Genomic DNA, 12,031 nt, shown 5'->3' on the forward strand with positions numbered 1-12,031 from the left:
TTTATGTAATTTTATTTTGTTATTTAATGTTATACATTAGTTTTGTGTCTTTGGAGGAGCACCTCCTATTGCCTCAGACCCCAACCCAAGCAGCACCACGCCATGGGGAATGATAGTGAAAAATATTGATCAGTGTTTCCAAAAGTCCAAGATGACATCTTCAAATGTCTTGTTTTGTCCACAACTCAAAGATATTAAGTTTACTGTCAGAGAGGAGTAAAGAAATCAGAAAATACTCATATTTAAGAAGCTGACCACAAGTCACCTTGGACCCAAACTAAGCCTTCAAATGGCACTTAAAACTGCTCTTCTCTGAAAAATCAAATCAAAATCAATATCAGAAGCTTACACAATGATTAAATTCCACTTTTTAAGTACATATATTTAGCTTTGACCTACACATCTCAGTGGTTGTTTAATTTGTGATATTTTATCATTCCCCAGTTTGTTAAGTTACAGAGCGCTGCCCTCAAACCTATCCTCAGCCTCTCCAGAAACCTCAGGTACAATTCCATATATTGGCTTATGAATGTGGTAACCATTTTCTGATGTTATTTACAATGCTTAAAGAAAAACTAGGATATGCTGTTGTGTATCTCTTCCAAATTCTGTGAATCTCATAGAGTCTGGTTTCATTTCACCTCACTTTATTATCCCTTGAAGAGGAATTTTATTATCTTATGTTTTTTTATTATCTTATCCATTACATGAAACACATGAAAGTTGATCTAATATGATAAATGACTTTGTATTGAAATTTTTAAAATGTGTTTGAATAATTTGTATTGTTATGCCTCTCATAGAATGTCTCATTTTGTATCACACCATATATGTAATTTCTCTTTTCTCCCGGCTCCCATCCAGCACCGTCACCATCACCATCATCAGTTTGACCTCAACAAATCCCAGTGTCCCTGGGACAGTGTGGACAGTTTGGGACTGCAGAGACTGTGCACAGCCAGTATCAGGAAATAAACATGTTTTAAGACTCATAAATTATTGATTAATCAATTGTAGGATAACACAAAATTTGCAACCCTAGTCTGAAGAGGTGACATGACACCAACAGTTAAAACTAACTAATACTCTTGAGTAGTTTTTGCAACAAATACTTTGTACTTTTACTTGAGTATTTTTCTAACACCAGTACTTCTTCTTGTAACTGAGTGATATTTTAGCAATGCAACAGTACTTCTACTTGAGTAAAGACTTTCAGTTCAGTTCCATAATCCCATTTTTCAGACAAATAAATTCAACACAAGAGGTACAAAAGGCAAGGCAGAATTATTTACAATTATACAACACAGGGTTGTATAGCGAGGTTTTGTTGTAGTCAGATGTTGCATGGCAGAGAGCTGAGGATGATTGAGGCAGTCTCACAGCCTGAGGGAAGAAGCTGCTCCTTAGTCTGGGAGTACAGGAGCGAACACTTCTGTATCTCTGATCAGGCTGTGCATTGTTCCTGTAGAATGACACACATCGTTTCAGTGGCGGTGGCACAACATCATGAATTAACTTATATCAGACACATATCTTTGCTTCTTAATGAATGCAGGATTAAACTTAAGAATCTAATATATTAGAATATTATTATTCTAGAGGTAAAAGGTCCATATTAAACTTACACTGGCTCTCTCCGTGTTCTGCTCAGAGAGAAAAGAGGCAGATCTCAGAGAGCTGAGCAGAGGCACCTTAATAAAAAGACAGTGGACAAAAGAGAAAGTGAGACATACAGGCTACTTCTCAAACCAAAACCATAATTTTTCAAAATGATGCAGAAAATCTTAACATTTCACAGGCGAGGGTTTGGCATACTTACAAAGAGGAATAGTGGAGTGGAGCACAAAGACTTGGCAAGATGGTGATGACAGTGATGATGATGATGATTGGTGCCTGTTGTGGCATCAACATACAGCACAACCCTTCTAGTTTTTTCTTGAACCAAAAGCATTATTTCTCAAAACGATGCAGAAAATTTTAACATTTCACAGGAGAGGCGATTAATACTTACAGGAAGAGGAAGAGGGCAAAAGCTCACAGTTGCCAGTTGTGGCAACAAGCTACTGTGTTTGCAGCGCTGAGTACAGTGAGAGGAATTCAAGGTGGTACCTTAAAAAATGGTAGAATACAAAGAAGAAAGATAAAGTGAGAGATACAGTCCAGTCCTTAAGGTTTCTCTTAAACCCGAATTTCTCAGAACAATGCAGAAAATTCTAACATTTCACAGGAGAGGTGTTTAGATACTTACATAGGATGAGGAGGCTGAAGGCTCACTGGACGCCAGTGTCAGATGATGAGGAGCTGTCAGATATTTTGAGGAGCTGTAGCTGCTGTCTTTTCTGAGGCAGCGGGTTTGGTGAGGGAGGGATTCAAGGAGGTGTCTTAAATATTAGAGTGGACAAAAGATAAAGTGAGACATACGGCCCAAAATCTTAATTTATCAAAATGATGGAGAAAATTTTAACATTTAACATGAGAGACTTTGAGATACTTACAGCAGCAGGAGGAGGCCAGAGGCTCACAGGAGCTTGTTGATGGATACCAGTGTGAGAGAAGGTCAGCTGAGGTGTTCGTGGAGGAGCTGTATCTTGTGTCTGTGCAGAGAAAATGGGTATGAGGAGGAAAGCCAGCCAAATCTTTAAGAAGTTTCTTAAACCAAAACCATAATTTCTCAAAATGATGCAAAAATTGTTAACATTTTATAAGAGAGGCATTAAGACACTTACAGGAGGAGGAGGAAGCCAGAGGCTCAATGGTGAAACAGCTACTGGCTTGGCTGGCCCTTAGCTCCCAAGGCTAGTTACTGGCATGCCGAGGCTGACCAGATTAGACACTAATGGTTGCCTTCTTCTCTTGTATTCATGAGAGCAGGCATCGCTTCCCTGCTCTCATGTCTGTGCAGATTCACAGTCACCCAGGTCATGGCATCACTGTGTCTCCTGTCGGATGCTCCATCGTCTCAGTGCTGGCCTCCTTCAGGGAAGCCCCTCTGGAGGCCAGCAACGAAGGCGAAGACCCTCTGTAGGCCGGTGACAAAGGCAAAGACCCTCTGGAGGCCGGCGACAAAAGCGAAGACTGAAGACCTCGGAAGCTAAGGACCAGCTGAGCTGTTAGCTGCTTCAGCGGGTGTCTAGTCCTGACGTGCAAGAGACCATCCTCAGAAGATAATGACCAGCTGAGCCATTCACTGATCCAACAGGTTGCAAGCCTCAGTGTACTAGTTGCCATCCTGGGAAGCTAGAGACCAGTCAAGCCAGCAGCTGATCCAGTGGGTTGCTAGGTTTAATGCATTAGTCGAATGAACAGCTGGCTTCTAATTTCCCACTGCCAGCCTCTCAGCACTTGCTTATCATTGGCCAGATCAGTAGCTGGCTTTAGCCTTAATTTCTTCTACCGGGCGTGTAAAATTTGGGAGTGGTAAAATTTAGGCCTACCTCTGTGCCAGATCCCTGCTCTCCTCCTGTCCTGTGTTTACTGTCTCCTCACAATCGTCCAGCTCCATTGCTCGATCTCCTGCTCCTGGTTAGTTGTGTCAGCTGAAATTAAAAATGTATGAAATATTAAGTCTGGCGTTCAGTTGCACACCTGCACCCCTCAAAGCACAGCAAATTTGATTCTCTTGTTTCGTAGCAGGTTGCTACAGAAGACATGCTAAACAAGGGCAAGTAGGTCAAATTTGCACTTAAATATACATCCATCACTGAGCTTCATGCATCCCTGCACACACAATTCAAATTTTTAACGCCTGTATAGTGTAGAAAGAACATCATATATGGTAAATAATTTACATAAATGGTGTAAGAGCCAAAAAGTAATTGATGAATGCCATAAGGATGTTCAAAATCAAAACCATAATTTGTTTTGTTTTAAATTAGAAGAAAATTGCAACTAACAACGGTCTTGTTTACTTATATAGGTCATATAGAAGCATCAGTATTAAATTGTCTGTTTCATAAGCTGCTTAAAACTCCTTGTTGTACATTTAGGTGAGAAAAAATACTCATAAAAGTACAAATACCCCAAAACTGAGTTAACTGCAGTGACTAACCACTGAAAAAATTAAGTGAATCTAACCATTAATGCACAGACATTAGAATTTTCTCCAGTGTTGACCTATTCCTTTAAGTTATGGGCCAGAGATATTAAGATATTCACAGTTCATACAAGCCATGTAACTAACGTAAATTAATTAGATAATTTAAAACAAATGCCAAATATTCAAGCCTACTCCACATTAAAATAGACAATGCAGACTTCTATGGAACTTTAACTGGAAGTATGAAAATTGACTTTCTTACCAGGTGTGCAGGAGGCCTCAGTCTCAAAGACTGTGCTGGGCTCAAAGGAAACTTGGTTGGTCAGCACGGTGCGGCAGCAAGACGCGAGTCTTGCCAGCAGGCCGCCCTTTGGAGCTTTGGACCTCTGCTGCTTTTTTGCCTCTTTTGCCTGCTTTTCTCTGTCCTTCCTCTCGTTTTTCAGTGCCTTTTTCTCCTCTTTTTCTTGTGTTTCTCTGTCTCTCTTCTCCCTCTTGTATGCCTTTTTTTGCCTCTTTCTCTTGTCTTTTTAGCTCCTCCTTCCTCCTCTTGTATGTCTCTTTCTCTTGACGTTCTCTCTCTTTCTTCTCCCTCTTGTGTGCCTCTTTCTGCTCTTTCTCTTGTCTTTTTTTCTCCTTCACCTCCTGCTTGAAGGCCTCTTTCTCCTCTCTCATTTGTTTTTTCTTTCTGGCCATCCATTCTTTTAGGGTTTCCTCTCTTGGACCGTCATCCCTCAGCTGGCTGTCTGACGACTGTGTCTCAGGCCTCCTCCTCCTGGCCCAGTCCAGGACAAAGGACCAGGCCAGCCTTGTCCTCTCGTCCTGCTCCTGTCTGCATCTCTCCTCTTCCTCCTGCCTTCTCCGTATCAGCTCCTTTATGGTGAGCTCCTGGATCGTGGCCAATCTTATGGCCATTCTCTTTTCCAGCTGCTGCGTTTCTTCCTCAGTTAATATTGGAGGCCAAAACACTATCAGCTAATATTAGTCTGTCAAGTTTCAGACTATTCTGTGAGCTAAGTGGAGCCAGACACTGGAAGAAGCACTAATATAAACAGCATTTGTAATTTTTAATTAATCAAACATGAAAATCATTGAAAAACTGCAAACAGGGATTTAAAATAAGAATTTTGGAGTAATATTTACTTAAATTTTCTTCAATTAATTTTACTCGACATAAAATTTCCTCTAGTATAAAGAAGAAACTATAAATGCCGTCCGTTTTGCATTTCAGACAGCAAATAAAACAAGTTTACTAGTTTAAGTTGTGTTGTGTGAAACAAAAACTGCACTTACATTTCTCTGATTACAGACAAAAAAAATGTACATTTTGCTGCAATGTTATTTGGAAAGCAACTCATAAAAATGTATTTACTTCACATAATGATGCAAAGACAATACATTTACTCCTTTCTGAGCAGAATACAGTTCAATAAAACCAAAACACACGAGCAAAGGAAATCAGGTCTTACCTCATCAAAGGTTGGTTTGGGAATGAGGCCCAGAATTCTCTGAATTCTATTTGAAAAAGGTTCCGTAGTGATGTCACTGACCCTGACGTGATGTCACCGTCAGAGTGAACACAACAGTTCTAATTCCTTTTACGGAATGGCAGCCATCTTGTCACAAATCCATTTTAAAAAATATTTATTTTTTAATGACTTTTAAAAGTGTACTTGCTATATTAAATCAGTGTTTCCTGACCGTTTCCCCTTCATCTGTCTTTGAGTAAACTGTCAGTCCCCGACTAAGTGACTTATTTAAGCATGTTTCATATTATATTCAATACATAACAATAATCAGACAGAACAACTGTTTAACTTTACAATTAACCAAAATAAACACAGTCACTGCAGGAAGTTTAAAATGAGAGATTTTATTGAAATTCAAGCATATATTTTCCAGTGAATATTGCATCAGAGATGTTTTTCTTCCCTGATATTTTAGGAACATTTTCTCCAATTCTAAAATACAGATGCATTATGTTTTTGTTTTTAGGCCTTAAAAACTTAGGTTAATAGGCCTATTAAGTATTTTTAGTATCTTTTCTTTTGACAAATTTAGTTTTTTCTTTTTTTCTTCTTTCTTTTCTACTGTTCTGATGCAGGATGAGGCTGTTAATCAGAGTGTGAAGGCTCTGTGAATATAGTTTATGTTCAGGTCTGCACTAAGTTTATATCTTAGAGTGCACTTTAAATTTTAAAGATAAATTAATTGATTTGTCTTCACAAGACAATGGCAAGTTTTCCTTTTAAAATCAAGAAGACCTTGTTACCCTCTGTGAATCTTTGGCAGCCCATACTGAGGGTCAGGATTATTATTATTAAGTATTTTGTATCATTTTGTTCGAGTTTGTTTTTCACACTGTGGAGGCTTGTTGTGTGCAGCATTTGAGTCCAAAACAAATTTCCCTATGGGGACAATAAAGTATATCGTATTGTATCGTGCCACGTTACTGTTATACGGCAACCACAGCATCGTTAACGCTACTGTTATCACTAATATTAACTAACTAATAGCCTGCTTTTTTTCTTCTCAAATATTTGGCCATGTTATGCTAGTTATATTTCTATCTATCTCAGAAAGTCATTTTATCATTATGTTGCCGACTGTCATACTATTGCTACACAACATCTTCAATCAGCAGACAGCAACAGTTTTCGCTTTTTGGTAATGCCCACTTTTTTCTTTAGAAATAGTGCCTGTCACATAAAGTCATTTTATCATTATGTTGTCGGGTGTCACAGATAGCTATTGTTAACGCTACTAACCTTAATACCTGTAATATTACTGCGAGTGGACAGCCATGTGTAACTCTTAAGTTACTGTAACCGTCAAAATATTACCATAATTCGAGAGACTGGTTCAGTGAGTTGTGGCGCTCTCCTGTCATCCCGACTGTTTGGTGTAAGCTGGTCACAACCTTGTGATTTATAACGGTGGCCTTACATGAGTGTGTGTATCTGCTGCAGTGTTCAGTGCATGTTCCCATTCAGTGTTTACTTGTTGTCAAGAGCTGTTGTGGGTGTGTTTACAGTACCTACCGTTCTACTGCATTCATTAACTGGTTATCTAGCTACTTGGCTAATGACATTACTCATTAGCTCATCATCAAGCCTCTGCAGAAGCCTGACAACAGCCTGATCATTTGAATCAGGTGTGTTGGAGCAGGGAAACATCTAAAACATGCAGGACAGGGGTCCCTGAGGACCAGGGTTGGGCACCACTGCTTTAAAGTATTATGGATTATGGGATTTATTAGCCCACCTGTAGGCTAGGAAAGAATGACTGTACTGTAAGAATGACTGTACTGTAAACTGTTTTTCTGCTGTATTTCCATGTCATTGGTGTACCTGAATGCAGATGTTATCAATGTAGTTTGCTTAACTTATAATGTCACTGTACACAGGTATCTACCTGTTTAGCACATCATGTTTATGCTGCAATATACTTTTTTCTTTAAGAAAAATTCCTCAGCATATAAAGAGTTTAAAATGTTTCAGGAGTGAAAATGGGGGCCTTAGAATTTTGTTTGGTTCTCCCTTTTTCTCTTTTTTTTACCTCCGACACGAGGATCAGAAGAGCGAGGGTCTGCTGCCTGAGGAGGGTTGTGTCAGGTGAGGTTGGGGCTTACGGTAAAGGGTGTGTGGTGAGGACGTGAAGCTCCTCCCAGCAGCGTCAGGCCTGAAGTGCTCAGGCAGCGTCAGGCCCTGACTCCAGGGGGTGCTCTCCTGTAGACAACAGTCCAGAAACGACTCCAGTCTGGACAGTGAGACGGACAGTGAGAGGCTGTGCCACAGTCCATCCCACAGAGGAGCAGCCGGAAACCTGTCAGACAGAGCTGTGAGAATTTTATTGTCACATACAGCACAGCACAGATACTGTTGCAGGGTCTCTGCTGAACGTACACCAGGCCTAAAAGCAGTATTGTAGTGTCCTTTCTGACTTAAAGTTGTGTGACCACATGCAGCGATGATATAATGGTGCACTGACACACCCTGCAACACTGCTGCAAGGTGGGAAGTTAAACCGCTGGTGTCCAATCATTATGGCTAGATGCCACTAAATCTGGCACACTAGTCCTTTAAGTTGCTAAGTGGTGCTATCAAAAGATGAATTGGCTGAGATGCTGAAAGTAACACTCAGGCTGCAAAAAAGTTGTCCCATTTTTTTTTAACATTATGTTAAAGTGGTCTATGTATTGTGTTGCAGAGATACCTGCTGAGGTAAGCATGCTAACCAGCTAGCCCTGGCCTGTCCTGTCTCGTAATACCACTTTCTACTGCAGGTGGTGATAGTGAGACATCCATTCTGTTTTCAGTCTGACATGAACATGAAGTAAGTGCTTCCCTGATGGCCAAAAACCCATTGATGTCTTAAACACAGATACTGGATGCAATGGTGTCTTTCGGTCCACTGAGGATTGCTCGCCTGGTGCATATGCCAAAAAAGTTTTCTAGCTTACTCCCAGGGTATGCAGCCCACTGAATATGCACAATAGTGTTTCTCCCACTGGCCCTGTGAGTTCTAGTTTACATTGTGAAGAACTATGTGAGGGACTGTGCATTTCCTTGTTTCTTATAATGAGGATGGGCATTGCTTCCTCTGTTGAACATCAGTCTTTGAAAGCAAAATGTGCCACACATTGCTGTAATTCCTACTGTTCACCTACAGGGGGTGATAACATTAATATACCTGTAAAAAATGAATCAAAAGATAAACTTTTTTTCCCCAGTATACTCTCTATTGCACATTTAGTGGTAGATGTTTCACCTGATAAGGCAGAAGGTAGTTAAATTACATCTTGTGTTGAGCCTAATTAGTAATACTTACAGAGGGCTGAATGCTGTAGCTGTTGGTAGGGACAATGTGGCATATTGTCCAATCTGATATGCTGGACATCCTCGCTCATCTTCCGTTGCTGAGACATTGTAATGAGTGGCTGACTGCATGTCCAACAGCTGCAAAAGATCCACTTCTGCAAACACAAGACATAGACTAATGGGCCACATACAGCCTTATTAGATCTCAATTTGGCTGGACCAGTAAAACCATTACCATTGCAAATAGTTCCCTTTCATCTGGTGCAAAGAAGTACAAGTACAATCTAAATATGTTCACAATTAATGATCCATCCATTTGTCAGGCACATGATCTCTGCAGCCTTCAGCATGCATGTCTTTGCAAACTCACCCTCGTGACTTTGATGCTGATGCCACTTTCATAGCAAAATTGTTGCTATCTTTCACAGATGCATCACCGATCACAGCTATGAGTAAATACAGACTGCTGTTTTCTCAAACCTGCCAACATTTCATTTATTTTCTCTGTTTTCAGCTGTTCTTGCAAGTTCTTTTTCTTTTTACAAAAGATTCAAGGCTTTTCTGCACTTCTGATGTCAAACTGATGCTTCTGACTGATGAATCACGTTACTTCTACTTTCTGACCTCAGAAATGTGTGGTTAATAAATAAAGAAAATATTGACATTAGCAGCCAGATGACTCCACGTTCTCTCAGCAAAACACTGGAAATTGATGCTTGTGACTAAAGTGGATGAGCAATGCTCTCAGTAACAGTCAAATTGTTTCTGTGTGGTGAAAATAATAAAGCGGTTTCTTGTCAGAGTTGCTCATAATCTTCCTTTGAATATCACTGCTTCTAGACAGAAACCAGTCTCAGCAACAGTTTTCCCGACACTCAACCATCAATAAATTTAACTCTTCCTAAGTTTGCTTACCTTTTCTCACATGTCCCCTGGCCTTCCCATGATCCTTTGCTTCAGGATGGAGCTAACACTTCAGTGGTGTGCTCACTTCCTGAGGCAGACTTGGACCCAGCAGAGCAGCAACAGTAAAAATGAGCTCGGCATCATGTCCTGAGCAGATGGCAGAGAGAACTGATGCTGGAAGAACATCTCAGCTGATACTACACATGGACCAGAGGGCCGGGCCTAACTGGCATCTCTGTCTTCTCACAAACACACTCAGCTTACTATCTGATCTCTCAACAACAAACTAGATATCTCACCTACGTCTCTGCTCTGATTACAGGGCACTGAAACCTTCACACCTGGTTATTTCAGGAATATATGAACATGCACACAGAAAAACGCAAAAACAACAACTTTTCAGGTTCAGCAATTATCAGCACACAGAACTCAGTTTGTTCAGTAAAACCCTCTTCACCAAAACAAATTAGGATCTGTGGGAAAGTTTTAGTGTTTCAGTTTAGTAAAGAGCAAAAGGTAAAGTAAATCAACTTGCCAACAAAGTTAATTAGAGATCCGTGGACAGGTGTCAGTTGTTTGGTCCATGCTCAAACAGAAAATCAAACACCAAAAGTTTGTGAAAGAAGAAAATAAACAGAACAAAGGGGAAATGAAGACCTGGCTTTCACCAACTCACTTGCAATGTGATGAAGTGCTGTCTAGCGTGCCCTTCCAGTGGAGAAAATGTGAAAGATTTCCCTCTTAAGTGCCCTCCCAGTGGAGAAAATACAATAAATCGCCCTTAAGTGTGCCCTTCCAATGGAGAAAACTTGATGCACTCTAGGGTGCCATTTAACACTTCAGATTAAGACATGATTTATGGTGTCACAGTTCAGCTCAAAGTTCAGTCTCAGTTCAAGGTTTTGCTCCCATAATGATGTTACATCTTAGAGCATCTCATCTCCTGTCCTCAGGAGCTGGTTGACATGAACTTTGAACCTCTGGGGTCGTATACCTTTGGAGGCTGACCGCAGATTGACTTTTCTCTTCTTTGTTGCACAATTCTCTGTTGGACTCACCTTCCTAGAGCCCCCAGGTTTGAAAAAAAAAGAAAAAGCGTGCCCTGTGGTAGATAACTCATGATAACATCACCTCTAAGTGACCTCATGTGCAAGTAAAAGTGATGAAATGCCCTCTAAGTTGCCCTTCCAGTGGAGAAAACATGATGAAATGTCCTCAAGTGTGCCCTTTAGGTAGATTGAATGTGATTAAGTGCCCACAAGCAGGGCCCTCTAGTGTCAAAAATGTGATGTAAGGCCCTTTAAGGTACCCTGCTTGGAGAAATGGGATTAAGTAGCCCCAAGGGTGCCCTTCCAGCAGAGAAAACAGGATAATGTGTTCAATAAGGTGCCCTTTCAGTGGAGAAAATGTAATGCCGGGCCATATAGGTTTACCCTTCAAGCAAAGAAAACATGATAAAGTGTCTTATAAGGTGCCCTTCAATGGAGAAAATGTGATGAAGTGCACAAATGGATCCCGTTAAAATGGCAAAAATGCAATGCAGTGAATGCAGCTGGTGCCCTTATCTTTTTCACTCCACCATTATACATATGCAATGTCTCCAGTGTCATCTGAGCATAGAAGAGAGGAGGGAAGGTACTGGACTGTCTGTATGACCACACATACGTGCAAAAACCATAATAATTTATAATAATGCACATGCACACCGCAGGACAGAGAAATGGAGACAAGCCTACAGTAGTCTGAGAGCATGTAGTAAATACCTGCAGTCGTTGCCAGCATATACATTCTGCACATTCTGGTCATTCAGGCGAAGTCTTTGAAGGGCGTCTTCTGAGTTGCAGGACTTGTAATTACGCTCAGCTCTTGATCTCATTGTTGGAACAAAGAGATGTTGACAGAGCAGTAAACACTGTAAGTATTGGAAGTCCTTTGTGTCTGCATGCACGCGAGTGAAAAGCAGAGGTTCAACATCTACAGTGCCTTGCAAAAATATTCACCCCCCCTTGGCTTTTTACATATTTTGTTACATTACAACCTGTAAATTAAATGTTTTTTAATCTGAATTTTATGTAATGGATCTGCACAAAATACTATATATATATATATATATATATATATATATATATATATATTTACAGCAGAGACTGGAGTATCTGTCCATAGGACCACAATAAGCCGTACATTCAATAGAGCTGGGCTTTAATGGAAGAGTGGCCAGAAAAAAAGCCATTACTTAAAGATAAAGAACGTTTTGAGTTTGCCAAAAGGC

This window comes from Lutjanus erythropterus, chromosome 16 (genome assembly GCF_056507025.1).
Source record: "Lutjanus erythropterus isolate fLutEry1 chromosome 16, fLutEry1.hap2, whole genome shotgun sequence".
NCBI lineage: Eukaryota > Metazoa > Chordata > Actinopteri > Lutjaniformes > Lutjanidae > Lutjanus > Lutjanus erythropterus.